Below are 17,975 nucleotides of genomic sequence, written 5' to 3'. Positions count from 1 at the left end.
AAATATATAAAATATATAAATAAACTATGCCATATATGCTTGCTAAATCCGGCCGATACTATAGTATTAGTAAAAATATAGCGGATACAATATGTAATAATGATAATTTATTTATTGGCTTATAAATAGCGTAGCCATGGAGTCTGACCCAATCAATGTTAGTTACAGTTAGTTTGTAAAAAACAGGTACAATATATGACATGATATAATAAATGAGGGCAATATAAGAAGGGAAAAAGATAAATACATTGATATAAACCAAATTGTTCAGATCAATATAAATTAAGTTTCACTGTAGATAATGTTGCGTATACAGTATATATCTTACCGAAAAGTTATTTTAATAACGTTGGTATGTTATACTCCTCTATCAATTTAATACTTTTGCTTAGGAGTTGAAAAATGTATTATAAAATTACTGTTTTTTTTTTTCACGAAAAAATGTATTATATATATATAAATTTTAAATCTAATTAATTAAAAGAAAATTAAATTAGTACCATGTATCCCAATTGTAAATAAATGTGTTTAGCGTTGTGGTGTATTGTGTAAGCAGTGTTGGGTGAGATTGGGCGATGAACCCAGGCAACCGTAAGGAAAATCTTTGTGGGAAACTATTTTCTATTGTCATCTTATGGTTCACCCGACCGTACTCCAGTCCAGGGTTCCATATTATTTTTTCGATCTTTAGTAATAATTTCAATATAGAAAATATTTTTTTGGAAATTAAACTTAATTATTTTTTCATTTATTACAATATATTTTTTCATTTTTAATTACGATTTTCATTTTCTCTCCTACCTAAGGCAGAGGAAGAATTAAAACGAAAATTGTTTGAAATTATTGATTTTTCGAAAACTTATATAGGGGTATATTTTTTTTTACATTAGGTATATTTCCTATATTGTATGTAAAAAAAACAAAACTGTTCATTGCTTTAGAAAAAGTGTTATTACTTTGCGATAATCTGAAACAACAAAAGTGGAAATTTTTGAGAGAAATTATTTTTCATTACAACAAATTTCTTTTCCTAGGCTAACTTACAAGGATTTTCGAAATAATTTTTACCTGTATTGTATCTTCTTAAAATTGTTAGTAGTTGTTAAACCAGGAAAAAGTGTGTTTATTAATTTTTTATTTTATTTTTAGACAATAGATGAAAGATCTCATTGAGGTTTTATGCTTTCATTTATTAAAATTTTATGATATTTATTTTAATATTCTTTTATTTAAAAAAAAAAAATTATTCAAAATATATTTTAGCCATAATACCGCAATTTAGAGTATTTTACTTGTTGTTTTTTCTCAATAAAAAGTTAATTTTTAATGAAAAAAAAACAATCAAAGAATAGTTAAAAATATTGATATTGGTTCACAAGGAAGTGTTCGTTGGAAATCGATTCATTAAAATTTCCCATTTCTATTCCTGCTTCATCATCAGTACTATGTTTTCAGGGTTAAAATAATAGTCATTTTTTATTAAGTGGTTTGCTAGTGCGCTTATGTTTATATATTTTTTGGATTATTTTTTTAGATGTGTTTTATTTATGTTAAAGAGTCGAAAAATAAGGGGAAAAAAGAGCGGAAAGTCACATTTGGTTGAAAGAGAACATATATATAAAAAAAGATAGACAAGGAAGAAAGATAAAAAAAAAAGTTCAGAAAGAAGAAATAATGAAAAAGAATAAAAAGATAATAGAACCAAAGCGATGAAACAGAAAAATAAAAAAGAAAAAGTCATATGCTATTGTTATATCGTATATTGTTTACATGTTATGCCTATATGTTGTAAGTTTAAGAAATATTGTCTGATTAGATTAGAATAAGTATGCTGTTAGCAACATGTAGCTATGAAGTTGGACAGCACAACTCTGTTGTTTTTGAATAAAGTTTTTATCTCTCTTCTTTAGTCTGATATTTTTTTTTACTCTGTTTTACAATTTTTGAGACATTCCCGACGAATGTTTAAAAATTATATCTTCGGTACAGTATAGTGAGTACTGTTCATGATATGGAATAACTTATGTTAAATGGAGAAATATTTCCTTTTTTTACCATGTTAAAACGATATAACATATAACATGGTTGAGAGTCTGTTATCAGGTCTGTTAAATGGAGAATGACGCCATGCAACAGACCAGCTGAGCTCGACATCATCTTGTTTGTTGTGTTAGGTTACTTGCTCGTATTTTGTGTTGGTATTGTTTTGGATGTTTTTAAATTTAATAAAGCAATGGCAGTTATCAATCAGCACAGCATATCTTGATTCCCTTCCTCACAAGTCATAAAATCAACAAGGCATTCAGTGGACAAACTTTTACACAACTTCCAATTTTTATGCCATGATGAATTCTTATTGAAGGATTTTACTTAAAAAAATCCTTTATGCCTATTTACTATTTAGGACATATCTAGAAATATGCTATTGAAGGACTGAAGTTTCGAAAGGTGTTGTGCCTTTGAACTGTTAGGGAACAGGTGAAAGCTGTACTTGGCCTCTTTTGCAGTCGTTGCCTGATCGCATCTCTATAGTTGCTGCATCATTTACGTCGTAACATCATCATATCGTTTTATTATTTTTATGGTTATTATTAATTGTAATAATATGAATAATTTTGACGCCGAGAATTATTGTTAAAGTGGAAAATTATAGAATAAGGATATATATATATAATGTGTGAAGTGCACTCAGAGTGCAGCTCTTGGAATGGAAAAACCGTTCTGTGGATGCTCACCAGTATTTTTAAAAATAGAAAGTGTTGTAACAGACCTACACATAAGGGTTTTTTTTTTACAAATTCAAAAAATAATATATAAATTCTGTTTTTGTTCTTTTTGCTCACTATATTTGGTTTTGCGCTGTCCAAAACATAAAATATCGAAAAAAATTCTCATAGGTCCATTAGATATTAGGTAATTTTCTTTTTCAAAAAAATAATTTTCGTATTTCTAAAAAAACTTATTTATAGTTTTTTTTTTACCCCTTACCTTTTTATTTATTTACAATAACTGTTGGCTTTTCAACCACTGCGGTCATTTTCGTGCTGTACAAATGACTTATGAAAAAAAAAAAAGTCAAAAGATACAAGTATGTAGATTTAAATTTTGTTAAAAATATTGTTTTTTTTTTTTTTTAGAAAAAAAAATGTCCACTGCCTTTTCACTGTTCTTTAAATATTTCTTCTATATTGGTTCTCAGTCCAACTTCCTTGTCATCTATTAATTTTGGGGTAACCAAACTAACAGGGAACGGTCGTTTTTCCATTCCGTGGGACCGCCACGTAATATAAATCAGCTCGCCCAGGACAGAATCGAACCAGTGCGGTTGCAGGGGTTGCTGAGATGACGCCTCAACCCTCTCAGCTACTACAGCATCTACTTATTTATAGGTCTTTTTCCAACGAACACTTTTGATTTGGCAAAAACTGATAGGAGGATGTGCAATACGGTTTTTCCATCTCAAAATCTGTACCCCGCTTGTTTGTTCCTTGCAGGTTGATGAAATCAGAAGTTGTCGTAGGATCCAAGCTAATATTTCTAGTAATACATATGTTTTCTCTTATTTTACTATTATAAATTTTATCATGTTTTCGGAGACAAAATTATGATATGGTATTTTTGCTTGTGCAATTTTCTTAATATATTTTTTACCGTTTTACCACATTTTCCAGTTTTTGACCAATCAATAACCATTCATTTTTCAAAAACTTTAACTACTTACTTAAATGCGAAATTTTTAAAACCTGGTGCGTGTTCACTTAGTGGTTATTCAAAAACTCTTTTGTCGGAAGATTTAATATGACCTAAGCGTATTTTAATCATTAATTAATAAGTTTAAAACATGTATAACCATTTTTTTATTGATGTTATCCTGAAACTTTTTTAGTTTTACGACTGAAAAGACTTGTTTATTTGTAATTAAACAACACATAGGAGGAATAATCATGTGTAATTAATTGTATTACTTAATTAGTTTCTGTTTGCTTAATTAACCTCTGAATCCACCCGTAGCTTCCTCATAATAAGCTAGCTTAATTAACTACTTAAATAATTTATTCTACCAAGAGTAGTAGAGCATTTATTAACCAGAGAGGTTGTATTTATGTCATATTTTCTTCGTTGTGAAGCTACACCATAAATAGATATCTAACAAATATATATATACAGATATGTTTATACTCTAAGTATATATTATAAGTTATAAGCGTTCTTGAGATTCAGTCAAATTTATTCTTATGTTCTTCTTTATCGTAACTTACCTGTCTGTTGTTGACCATATGTCAATTTATTAAAAAAAAAAAAAAATCATTTTCAATTCTGAATACAAGTCCAAAGTTTTCTTATTTTTTCCTTCGCTAGTCATATGTTTACCCCATTGCCTGTCTATAAATTTACAATTTAAATTTCTATTTTTATTTTACATTAAGTGAGATAAAGGTGATGAAGGGTGGTTAGAGGAGGTTAAGAGATTCGTGGTTGTGGAGGTGGTCAGAAATGGTATGGTTAAGGAAGACTCAAACCAAGGATCCTAAGTCCAAAAATCCACTTCAAATTTAGGGAGTAGAACCGCCATTTCTTCTCTATCATTATATTCTCTTACATTGTTTTACTGTGAATCCTGATAAAAGTCTACAGATAAGGCTGAAACGTAATATATAAACTATAAAATATAGTTTTATATTTTTCGTTTTTTTTTTTTATTTAATGGTTATGGATTTAATTTCCTTGTTGCCTGGGTCTCTTGAAGGCAGATATGATACCCTCTTGTTTCCGTTACATTTCTTCTTATCCAACTATGGTTCTTGAAGGGACCTCTTACACGATGACTGACAAGAACTCACTTAGGGGAACTATTCCGGAGAAAGGCGGCCATGAGTGGTCTAGTCCCTGAGTCGACGCCCGACGCTGCTATCAAGGAAACGAAAGTGAAACTAGCTTTTTGCACAATCCTTCTTCGACCCAGTTCTGTGTGCGTAATGGTCCTCAGGAAGTGGGCACGCGCCCAGAACGCACTCGGTGATTGCTGTGTGGGTTTTAATTAGCAGGGGTGATGGTTATGATGTTCTTGAATAACGTCGGAGATCAATTCTTGCACCATTGCTGTACAGTGTATTACACACTTGCTATTCCCATTTTCCCTAAAACTATAATAACGACCTTAGCGAACGACGCAGTTATCATTCTTACTGATTCATAAGCATCATAGGACTACTTCAAACAATAAAACTTATCATCGGAAATATTAGTATACCAACAGAATCCCAATTTGTGGCGAATGCAAGACCCATAATCATTGAACTGCTGCTTACGAAGATAATCCAAGAGCCCAAGAGGAGTAAAAAATAAGTTATTTATTATTACTTAGAAGTTACTCATTAATTCACCCCAATTTTTTATAACTTTAATGGAAACTATATACAAAGTAAAAATTTATGTGTTAGGGCAATAAAAAATGGTGGCTGTTAATTTTTTTTTTTATAATTTATTTATTGTTATTTACAACTCTATAAAAATATCTACAACTAGTAAACTTGCTGTTAGTGATAAAATAACATGATACAAACATGTGGAGAATCTACCGATTGACAAAACTCCTGCAACATTTGTAGAGGATAAGATCTCGAGGCCATCTTCTTATCAGACGTCTAGGAAGATTATTAGGTAATGAAGGAGAAGCTAGGTCAGAAGGATGAGGGTTTGGGTGGTTGGTAGTTTATCATGGAAGAATTGATATCTGGTATTGGCAATATATGGAACATTGAAGTCCTGATGGATCACTTGATTTGTGGCAAAGTTTAGTGGAGCCCCTAAGTTCATCTCCGTGTGTCCAGATAGGCCTTATTATAGTCATGTAGATCAGTCTTTTGTAATGGATTGGAAGTTTATGTTGTAATAGTCGGAATTGACGAGTACTTTCTGTCCTTTCAGTCTTGTATGATTTCAATTTTTCGTTTGGAGCTCTATATCTTTAAAACTACAGACAGCACGAGAAAACCTAATATAGCATTGAAGGTGAGTGAATGGACTAAAATGAGAGCCCTAACTGAGTTGTTTACGTTCAATATTTCCCGTGATACAGTTTTTTTAGAAGCAAAATTTTAGGTAATCCATATCTCAGGAACCATGAGACGTACAGATGTCTATGACCACTCAAGTGGGAGCCCAAGAGGAGTAAAAAAGTTCACCCCAATTTTTGATTAGTTTAATGGAAACTACATTCAATTAAGAGTAAAAATTGATGTGCATACCAACCATAGCTAGGGGAAAATAAAAAAAATGGTGGCTGTTAAAAACCTACAACGCTAAAACTCTTAGCATCACTTAAAGTACAGTATATTTTCTAAAATAAAACACTAATACACTGTTTACATTAAATAATTCTGGAGACACGTTTTTAAGAGGCAACATTTCATAATGAAAAAAAGTAGTGAATTTATTTTGGGAAACCCACGTCTCAGGAATCATTGGATGTACAGATGTCTGTCTAGAGAGAGCTAAAGAGGAGTGAGGAGTTCAAAAAAATATTTTTGTTATCCAAAACTTCATGTTATTATTTACTTGTAAGTTTTGATTGAATTAGTTTATTACAACGCCTAAATTGAGTGAAAAGTGGAATTTGTGTAAAAGTTTGGCTACTGATTGTCTTGTTGATCTTCTAACTGGTGAGGAAGAGAATCAAAATGAACTAATTGACAACATTGCTGTATTAAGGTATTTGTTTCAACCAATATTCATGATGTGTCAAATATAAAATTTTTTGCCATGTTAAATGTAATAAGTATAGGATTGCGAGCAGCCCCATTTAAAGCTATGTTAAATGTTGAATGCATAAGAGCTCCAAGCGGATTATTTTAGCAACTTGTTGTATAACCTTTCCTTCCAAAACAAAACATGTTATTGTTTACTCCAGGGCTTTTATTAAAGTAATTTATTACAACATGCCTAAATTCAGTGAAAAGTGGAACTTGTGTATAATTTTGGCAACTGAGTGCCTTGTTGATCTTCTAACTTGTGAGGGAGAGAATCAAGATGAGCTAATTGGCCACTGTCATTACATTATTATTATTGTCATCCATTATTTAAAAACATTCTAAACAATACTAACACAAAAAAAAAAAAAAAAATACTACGAGCTAGTAACCTAACACAACAAACAAGCTCAGCTGATCTGTTGCGTGCCGTCATTCTCCATTTAAAAGACCTTGTAACAGACTCTCAACCATGTTATATGTTATGTCGTTTTAACATGGTAAAAAAAGGAAATATTTCTCCATATAACATGAGTTTTTCCATTTAACACGTTTAACATGTTAAAATAATGATCATGAATACCTCTTCTGTCAACAATGTTAGTGTAAATGGTGGCTGTCCCAGGAGTTACCAAATGTCCATTTTTCAATTCTCCCAAATAATAAAAAAAAAAATTGCTCGTTATTTTCTGTTAAAAACGTGTTCTGTTGTTACCTGGACTGCACTTACAAGGGCTACAGTAAATGTTGAAGTGTTAATGGTGCACGCCCCTGTCGTATATTTTACTGGAGAACCTGAACTTTTAAAACTACCTGCGACTCCAAAAACACTTTACAGCACATTATTTAAATAAATTAAATTTACTAAAATATGAGCTTCCATAGTGGTCTTTACGTTCAATGTTTCTTGAGATAAAAGTTTTCAAAGAACACTACTTTTTTCCAATACCGAAAAATCAATATTTTGTATATATATGTGTAAAGATGCTTACCTTCAGGCTCTAACCTACCCCCACCTCTAAATAACAATTAAGTGAGGTTAACACATGGTTTTAAATAAAATAACCTCTGAGACTGTTATATTTCATTTATGATTGTACGAGTGTTACAGTGAACTAAAGACTATAAGAACTGATTTTGTTTTATAGGTATGTATAGTTAAAGATATAATGTATTATTTAATTTGAACTTTTCATTAATTAATAAAACAATTGTTTTATAGCAAAAAAAGGTTATAGTTTTGAAGTCTATAGCTAACACAAGATTATAAATCAGTTCTCATAGTCTTTAGTTCACTGTAACACTCTTACAATTATAAATGACATATAACAGTCTCAGAGGTTATTTTATTTAAAACCATGTGTTAACCACAGTTAATTGTTATTTAGAGGTGGGGGTAGGTTAGAACCTGAAGGTAAGCATCTTTACATATGTTGTAATGTATGTAAATATACTGTGTTCTACCTTCAGCATATATATTTATATCTGGTAATAAAAAATAGGTAAGGCACTTAAAATATTCGTTTTTGATTTGCAGTTCATTGTTTGTTTCGATTTAATCATTTATTGCTTGAGGTTTCATTTAAAAATATATGCTTCATTATTTATTAGTAGGCAATAAAATAAAAACTACTTCCAGACCTTTTTCTTTCATTCCCTCTCTTACCCTTTACTCCCTGGTTTTTACTTTTTTTTTTTTAACCATAATTAAAGGTAATCCTACGCAGCATTCTTGATAACGTACTAAGCCACTAAGTAGGTATGAATTTTTATAGCCCGGAATTATGACTTTATTATTGAGGTTTTAGGCGGTGAATAATAAAATAGAAATCTTCGGATAATGCCACATATAATTTTCATTAAAGGAATTAAAAATAGAAGTGAAAACCTTCTCCTTTTTTTCCTCGAGCTCTTGGACTATTGTACTTATTTAAAATTGTTTTCTTTAATTTAGCATTATTTTTTCTTCCATTCTTATTTATCATAATAATAAAGACCTAGCGACCTTCGGGTTCAACATACTAACATTTAAAACAAAACTTCATTAATTATATAAATTTAAATAATGCTTGAATTATAGCAATATTTAAATGTTTTATTTACTTATATTTTATATATGGAATTTATTTTGAATTTATACCTCTTTCTTAACTTGAACATTTTTTTATATCTTCATGTGTGATATTGTATATTTAACTGAACAAATTTTATTCGATAACATAAACTACAACAATAATAAGGGCCTAAGGTTCGATGCCGATACCACCAATTGTTCTCTACATGTATCTGTCCAGTGACACCCCTCCAAACCCAATTCTACTAAATCAGTTTTGACGCAATCCTCCCATCTGCGTTTCGGTCTACCCCTCAGCCGTTTACCAGTCGGTTCATTGTTTATTAACATTTTAGAATCCGCTCGTTACTAAGCCCTACTACTTTATAAGCCGCAGTGCTTTAACTTTATTTTCGAAAACCTTAAGGCGCTGTTCATCCCCTAGTGTAAAAGGCCAGTGGGAAGGATAATAGTTTGTAAATTCTAATTTTTACGTTTTTGGATAAAAGGTGCGAGCTATGCAGTTTCGAAATTGAAAAAAAGGCGTTTTCCGCCTTCAACTTCCCTTATTATTTTATTTACTTAAATAAGATAGGTGATACAGAATCGCGTTGTTTTATACCTGAAAGAACCTCTATATAAAACTGACTACCCTGGTGTATTCCAACTTTTTATGCAATTTTTATTGCACATAAAATAATAATTAAGAAATTTTACAATTTTTTTCCTTCTTATTGATTAATTTAAATACGTTTTTATACTGTTGGACATTCCCTGGCATACGATTCTCGGAAAACAAGAAGTCGGCAGCCATACGTGTGTGCCAAAACAGAAAGTATGCCATAGAGGATACACGTGGGAGAACTCCTGCTTCATTAATCACTTTGGTTCTTGGGAACTGATGGATAGTTCTTCAACGTACTTTCCTCTGTGTTTATGAGTATGTGTTGTGTGAATTATGTAGAGATGGTTACAGTTGCGTCTAGAAAAATAATTAAAAATTGCTTCAAATATTTATTAATGGTCAAAGTTTCAACTCAAACTGCTGCTATTCATCAGGGCTGTTGTGATTGGTGGAGATGTTCATGAAGAATAAAAAAAAAATTAAAATAAAGGAATAAACATAAAAATATTTTGTTAAAAACGGCGAAAAATTAAGTAATAAATCCATTGTGACCATTTTAGGTCATTAAAATTAATTTAGCAGTGTTTCAAAGTTGAATCTCTTCCTGTGAAAATATGAGCTAGCTTTCAAGGAATGATTGATTCAAACTGGTGGAGCTTTTTGTTCTTGCACAATTTATTTTAACGAAGCAGTGCATTATATTTGGCCGGACGAACCTCTCTTGTATAGAGAGAGGTCTCTGACATTCATGTTTTACAAATTGCTTTCGCATTCATCTGCACCATACAGCTATCCTCAATGCGTCAGAGAGTATTTCTGACAGTAAAAAAGCTTTGACTATCACACTAATACGTACAGTGCCGGTCAAAGGTTCAAGACCACACAAAAGAAAAAGAAAATAATTGACACTTTTTGGAATTAATAAAAGAAACAATAGTACCTCTTCAGATGATAGTTTTATTCAACAGTTGTACATAAAATAATATAAAATACAGTTTTAGAGGAACAAATTAAAATAGTGACAAAGTAAGTAAACTTTTACCTCGTTGTATTTCAAACTATTTTCTTATCATCGATTTCTATTATTTTCTCCAAAACGGTTTCCACAATTTCAATAACATCGTCATGTTAATTTATATTTAAGTGTTTTTTAAGATCAGCTAAGTTATATTTCAATAGAAAAAGTTATAACTTTAAAAAAAAATTGAAATTCTCACTAATAACAGCAAAGTCAGGCTGATGAATGAAGGGCTAGAGGTGGACTGGGAATCCTAGTTAAAAAAATAACAGTGAATGTTCTCTATAACAAGTTTGTTCTAAAGAGACTTTTTCACAGTTACTTGAAGTCGTAGGTTAATACTATTCCAGGAATATTCATCCCGTGTGTTTACTTGTTTTTTTTATTGTTTTATAAGGTTGAATTCGACTTTTCATATACTAATCAATGAATTTTTATATATGAGAATTGTCAGTTTAAAATTGTGAATTAAATAAGGGAAAAAATAAAATTTAATAAGTAATAAAAAGGCAATCCTTCCCGGCAGGACCCGCCCCACAAAGATCCCCAGGGGGGATGATGCTATATCACTTTTGAAATATAAACTTAAAACGGGAAGAGAAATCTTTAATATAGTTAAATAAATAAAACATTCGAGTAATGTTTACAAAGCGCCTAAAATTGGAAAATGGCGTAAAACCGCCACTGCCGCCCTCCGTGGCAGCATTACTTTCCTGACTTTTCAAACAGACAATTATAGCGAGTAGATTAGCTGGCGTACGACATGTAAAAATCTCACAAGAGATCATAACATAAGAGAGACTTTTTCACAGTTACTCGGTGTCAGTGGTTGTTACTTTTCCATAAATAATCGTCACTTGTGCTTACTTGTTATTTTTTAAAAATTAGGTTGAATCCTACTCTTCATCTGTTAGTCAATGAATTTCCCTATCTTAAAATTGTCAGTTTAAAACCATAAATAAGGGGAAAAAAATAAATAATCAATAAAAATGCGATCCATCCCGGCAAACTCGCCCCACTAAAACCACCTTTAAGTGACTGCTCTATATCATTTTTAAAATATTTTCTTAAAGGATAAAACTTTTAAGATTGTTAAATAAATTAAATGTTCGAGTGATATTTAAAAAGCACCTGAAATTGTAAAACGGCGTGAATAATAATATTGGTGTATATACACGTATTATATTATATGAGATATCTAGTTCAAGCATAATATGCTTGTACAATAAAATAAAAAAATAGCCCAAAAAGAATAAATCTGGCATTTTGCTCTGGAAAAATCAAAACGTGAAATTTTGTGCATACAATATTAATGTATTTGAATGTCTTTTCTATGATTTGAATTTCTGTTGAGGTTTGACGGAGTTTGAAACAAAAGATCCGGTCTTTAGTTACAACTTTTAGACTTTTCATGACAACCAAAAAAATACGAAAACTGGTATTTTAAAATTTTTTTTGTTATCAGATCAATAAATATAGATATATCAAGGATGCATATTGCCTACATTAATAATAAAGAAGTCGAATATTAATCGAGCAATTATTTCAAGTGAAAGCTGTGTGATGCGTACATCGCACCAAATTTAAAATAAATATTTATTTCCCATGATATTTGTTTATATTGTTTTTACTAATGAAATTGTTTTCTTTATTTTACAGGTATGTCTCATTCATATGAAGTTGAAAGGACAATCACGTAAGGTTTAAATTTTATCTTTAAATTCTTACTAAATTAATTAATCAAATTAATTAATAATATTCATAACATAATAAAGACTTAAAAGATTATTATTTCTCATTCGCAATTTGGTTATATCATAAATCTTATTAGAGTCACAGTTTTCTAGTTATAGAGATTGAACGTTTTAGATTTAAATAATAAAGACAAGAGCCTATGCTTCGGAGTATATGCCTTAACTTTTTTTTTAAGTTACTCTTATGTTACGTATGTTTCATTAATTCCAGAGACACTCTGTCGAATATCCGGTGTTGGGCAGGGTTATGAATCCCACATCCTTGTTTTAGGGATCTCGATGCCTTTGCACTCTGACAATCTTTTGAATTGAGATAATCTAATTTTTCAATTTCGAAAAAAAAAGTAAATAAAATTTCTATTTATGTAAGAAATAATTGTAAAAAAATAATAATTAGAACAAATATGTATTATTATATATTTAAAAAAAATCTTTTTAAAAACGTTCAAAAATCATAAATACGTTTACATTAATTTGTTATTTTGTTATTGTTTCGTTTATCCATTTTATTGCTCAAGCCTTAGATCAAAATTTTTGTTTACTACTCAATATTATTGAGATAAGATGTATAGAAATATTGGTTTGAACTAATGATTTTCTTAGGGAAGGTTATTTCTTTTAATTTTTCGTTCGACTTTCAACAGTTATCCGATAACCTTGTAAAAAAATAATTAGGAGTTAAACCAGCTATAATATAGTTGTATCAATCAAAATTTTCAATTTGTTCACTAGTTTTTCATTTAGGAAATCGTATCTATCGTTTTTTTATATAAATTTTCGAGGAGCTCCAAAAAAGGAGGTATATTCTTTTTTCAAAAATGGGCAAAGATTCATTTCAATTTGAGAATGAAATCTCGATTTGTTTTGGATCATATTGCTTCTTATCACGGATTTATAGAACTGTACAGTATGCAAACATAATTTCATTTTTTGGATATGAGTTTTATTAAGAAAAAAAATTTTGATTTTTGAAATTTTGATTTCGAGCTGAAAAAAATTCAAAATTACAGGGTGCACTCACTTTTTTATTATTTTCACTGCTGCCAGCCTCCTATGTATATTTTTCAAGATTTCTTAATGAACTTGGACTGCTTCAAAACTTAATAAAACAGAAAGACTCATTAACCAAAAAATTAATGTGATTTGAATTACCAAATTTCGGAAAACAACTGATAAAATTGGATTCAGAACGAACTTATATATTTAAATGTCCTATTCCAAGCAATAATTTTGAACAATAAACTCTACCAAAATTTATTTTGCAGTTTCTGTCAATAAAAATTTGGAGCTTTGCGAATGGTCAACTATATTTGTAAAATTATGTTTGTTTTTTAAATTATAATGCCCCCTGTTGGTTATCATATTTCTCTATATCTTATTCTAAAATATTTAAGATAAACGTGAATCTACAATTTAAAAAAAAAAAAATAAGAGATGAGAAATCGATGATTTTAATCCGAAATTCAGACCCTTATATTCTAAGATTTATAGCTTCCAAGATTTGATTAATGTAAATGTCGATAACACCATCAGTAACCGCTCCATCTGTAGCGACTTGTAGTTTTCAAATTAACGATAAATTCGTTATTTTTAAAGTAATATTTAATATTATTTTGTAATATAAGGAATTAATCGCTACTACGTAAAAAGGATTACGTCTACATACTACGATATAGTTACACTCTCAATATCTTTTACTTCTACAGATTTTTCCAATTCCGCGTGTTATATGCAACTAAATGTCAAGTCCCCTTATAGAACACAGTATTTGGACTGGATGAAAATGGGACTTCCTTCATAAGAAGGTCATTCACCTTTCGATCCTGATGGAAAAAACTAGAAAATACTATATCATCACGTATATACTATATTGGCTATTTATGCTACGTTTGACTTGTACAGTAAATACTATGTATATTAAAAAAAAAATCATAAAAAAACATCATCCTGCAGTAGTCGGCAGGATGGTTGATTAAAGATTTATTTCAAAGGTTTGGAAATGTGTTAAAATTTGAATTTCTTTTTAATTTTCCGAGTTTTTCTGTTTTATTATTTATTAAGCTTTACAATAGTATGGTTTTTAGGTTTAAAAAAAAAAAAATAAAAACTCAAATTTTCAAATATAGATACAAGGTTGATATAGCGGAGGTCGTGGAAATCACGCAGAAAAAAAGCATGGATTTCATGGTTGCAAAGTTAGTGTACACATAGTACAAGAGCTGGGAAGAAAAAAAGGAAAAAACATCTCACCCCAATTTTGGATTACTATAATGAAAACTATGTATAATTACTAGTCAAAACTGATGAGTCTGCTAAGTATAGGTAGGGGAATGAAAAATGGCGGCTGTTTCAAAATCTTAAAAAAATATTAATTTTTCATTTGGAGTGTAGATGGGATATTTGGATTGGCTGGTATAAGTTGGCTTGAATTTGCGTCTGATCTGTTTAGTGTAGGTTTTTTGGCACGAATAAAAGGGCGCATGTGCTGCATCCACACATCTGTGCATAGTTAGCATTGTTTTAGAACTGCTAACAAATAAGTATTTGGGTTTCAATTGAATTACAAAATTTCCTTAACCTTCGTATTCAATAATTAACTTCAGTTTAAGATGGTGTATTTTAAAATTCTCTCAGTTCTGGGTACATAATTTGTTTCAAATCTATAAATATACGTTCCAGCAAATAAATTAACGAATATTTGATAAAAACTCTAGAAGGAAAATTGAATTTATAGGTTATGTAGTACTATTTATATGGCTTTTTTTTATCAAGTACTACCTAATTTGCTGATATTTACGTTTCCTTTTATTTTACTTTTCTTTCATTAAATAATAAAAAAAGAGTAAATCGAATGTCAAACATCAAAACGACAAAGCAAGCATGTGGAAACCGTCGTTTATTGCTTCCTATCTTTACCAAGCGTTTGTTTGCAAGTCTTGGATTTGTGGCTAGTGGCAAACTTATAGATTCAGCATAAGATATAGAAGCGTTTAGAAGAAAATGACAGTAAACATATGCTGGTAAATGAATATTTCCAGTTGCTGTGTATATAAAAATAGATTTTTATAGTGTGACTGGGGTAAAAAGAAAAAATGTTTGAAAATGAGGAATGCATATGTGTACAGAATAAAACTGCTTTGAATTTTTTATTTTATACTAAAAAGTGTGGTCCTATAGGTTTTTTTTTTCTCAATCATTTTGTCTGATATTTAATAATTAAAGATGAATCACCCTACTATAGAATTAAAAAAAAAGCACTATCAAATTGTTAATAATAAGTTTAAGTTTTATTTATATATTTTTTTAATAGAAATTTGGGTTACTGATTTCATGTTTCAGTAATTTTAATTAACGAAAACTAATTTACATATTCACTTTAACGGTATATTTTTGTTCGTAAACCATTAATGTTATATTATATTCCTTAAATGTGAACTTGCATATTCCATTTCCTCGACGAATCGATAAATATCTACATAAAACAAACCCGCAGCGGCTACCGAAGAGAGAAAGGAGTATCGATTGAGAAGAGGAGGAGATGAAGACGATGCCTTGGGGAACGCCAGGAGCCGCTGTGCTAATGATCGGAGTGGGAGCACGTGCTCGGCGGTGGGAGGGTCTTCAGTCGCCATCGTGCTGTCTTTGGTAGAGGTGCGTCTCTGTGGATAGGTTGTGGTCTTGTGATCGTGTTGGGGTCCAAGGGAGGGATATCTTCGAGTTTGCAGTGGAGTATCCTTAGGACAGAGGTAACATATATTGTAATTCATTAATTAGTTTCAAGAATGCATGGTTGTCTTCATTCTTAACCCAAATAAACATACTTCTGCATATGATTAACCAGAAAAAGTGTTGGCTCTTATTAGCACAAAGTACCGGTTTCATGCTTATACCAACCAATTCTTATAATGTTTTGGCTTTAAACTCTTAAAAACCGGATCTTTATTGATTTGGAAATGGAAAATATTTAAATATAGTGTTTTAAAAAACATTTCGTCCAACAACCTTTGGGTTCATCGGTGCATTTCTCAACCTAACTGATGTATATAACCTTCCAAAAACATAAATTCAGCTCCTTTTTTTTTTTTTTTTTTTTTTTAATATTTCGAATAAAATTAGTTTCATAATTGAATGATGTTACATTTCTTTATGAAAAATATTTGTTACAGCTTTTTATTATTACATTTCTTAATTCCTTCACTGACTTTTTATTGGCTTGATCTCTTTTTATTTTATTATTATTTTTTATTTTGAAGGACAAATGAAGGTTAGAGGATTAAATCGAGTCCATTTTCGTTTTTCAAATTTGAATCATCAGTGCCACTTATTACAGTTTAATCAAAGTTTTTATTACAACTATTTATTTATTCATTTAATAAAATAAAAAGAGTTCTTAGTATTACAAAAAATAATAATAATAAAATTGGTACACAATACTGTGAACAGTGTTGTATTTTATTGCACCTACATTGAGGTAGGTTATTTTACATTTTATTGAAAAAAACAAAAAGTTGGTATAAAATGGGACTGATTGGTTTTCCTTGTACTCTCCGAATGAAAATATGAGTGGATGAAGGTCCTATATAACATTTTAAAGGGAAAAAAAAGATTTCCTCAATTGCAAGATTTTTTTTTTTTATAGCACCTCTTTCCATTTTTCTATACCTTAAATTAGAGTATTTTTCAAAAATTATAAATTTAGTGTTCGTAACATAATACCTTCATCTACTCATGTCTTCAAATAAGTGCTAAATAAAAAAAAAAATTCAATAATGTTCAACTAATAATTATTTTATGCAACAATTCAACTTCTTTTTTTTTTTTTTTTTTTTTCTTACCTCCTGGAACAAAGAAATAAGCATTTACAAATATATACAATAGTAACTATTCCACAAGTTTTAGTGTTAAGACATATCACATAACAGGTTGTTTAATTTAACGGGATTTAAAGGTTTAAGACAATTTTTCAAAAAAGCTCCACATAATTAATAAAAATGAATCATTTTAAATATTGGTAATATATTATAATTACACTTATGCCCAATTGTATAATGAATATAAACTTATTTAATGCATTTGTTAATTATTGACAAATATTAGGTTGAAATTCTTAAGTTATAGTTTTATATTTTACATAATCTGTCTTAAAATAAGAAATTAAGTTTTTTTTTTTTTTATTAAATATCAACACTTCTTATTGTTATTATCAACAATCAGATTGTTTATTTTTATTAAATTTTATTAAACAATAATTTGAAAATGGCGCCCAATATTACTCACATAGTAAATCTGTAGCTATAATATACAGTATATTTTATGCAATTCAGTACACTGTCCATTTTTGTTGTTTCGGTATTAGTAATATCCGTTATGTTTTGATAATTATTTGTTTATTCCGTTTCTTTTTTTTCTTAAATTTTCAAATGGAATGTTAAAAATTTAATGTAATTTAACATTTGTAAAATATGTGTTTTAATAACACATTTTATCAAAATCAAAAATTCCTTTTTGGAAATTTTTATAATGTATTAAATGGATGTTGAAAATGTTAGTTGAAACAACCTGCATATTTAGGAAAATATCTTGAAAATTAAACTACGTAGGAATGAATTATTAATAAGTTATTTATCTCAAAATAAATAATATAAAATTTGAACAGATAACATTATTATATCATATTATATGGTATTATGCATTGATTGAATATTCGTTATCCGAAATAAAAGTTTACAAATTTACTCTCTCTCTCTCTCTCTCTCTCTCTCTCTATATATATATA

At 29.5% G+C, this 17,975-nt stretch overlaps 1 protein-coding gene across 6 annotated transcripts in view; it reads left to right on the top strand.

Annotated features, from left to right (window-relative positions):
* Csk (C-terminal Src kinase) overlaps positions 1–17,975 on the top strand; it is a 180,176-nt gene that overhangs the window by 16,934 nt on the left and 145,267 nt on the right. The window contains exon 1 of one of the 6 annotated variants that reach the window (XM_014427599.3): positions 15,793–15,945. The exons of 4 other annotated variants lie outside the window; for them this stretch is intronic. The gene's annotated coding sequence lies outside the window, so the exon portion shown is untranslated. Of the gene's footprint in view, positions 1–15,792; positions 15,946–17,975 lie in introns of those variants that run through there. One more of the 6 variants, XM_014427603.3, reaches the window with a different exon arrangement.

Source organism: Halyomorpha halys, unplaced genomic scaffold (genome assembly GCF_000696795.3).
Source record: "Halyomorpha halys isolate HHAL.00 unplaced genomic scaffold, Hhal_1.1 Scaffold658.1, whole genome shotgun sequence".
Lineage (NCBI taxonomy): Eukaryota > Metazoa > Arthropoda > Insecta > Hemiptera > Pentatomidae > Halyomorpha > Halyomorpha halys.
Note: the sequence above shows the minus strand (reverse complement) of the source record. Positions and strands in the feature narration are given on the sequence as shown.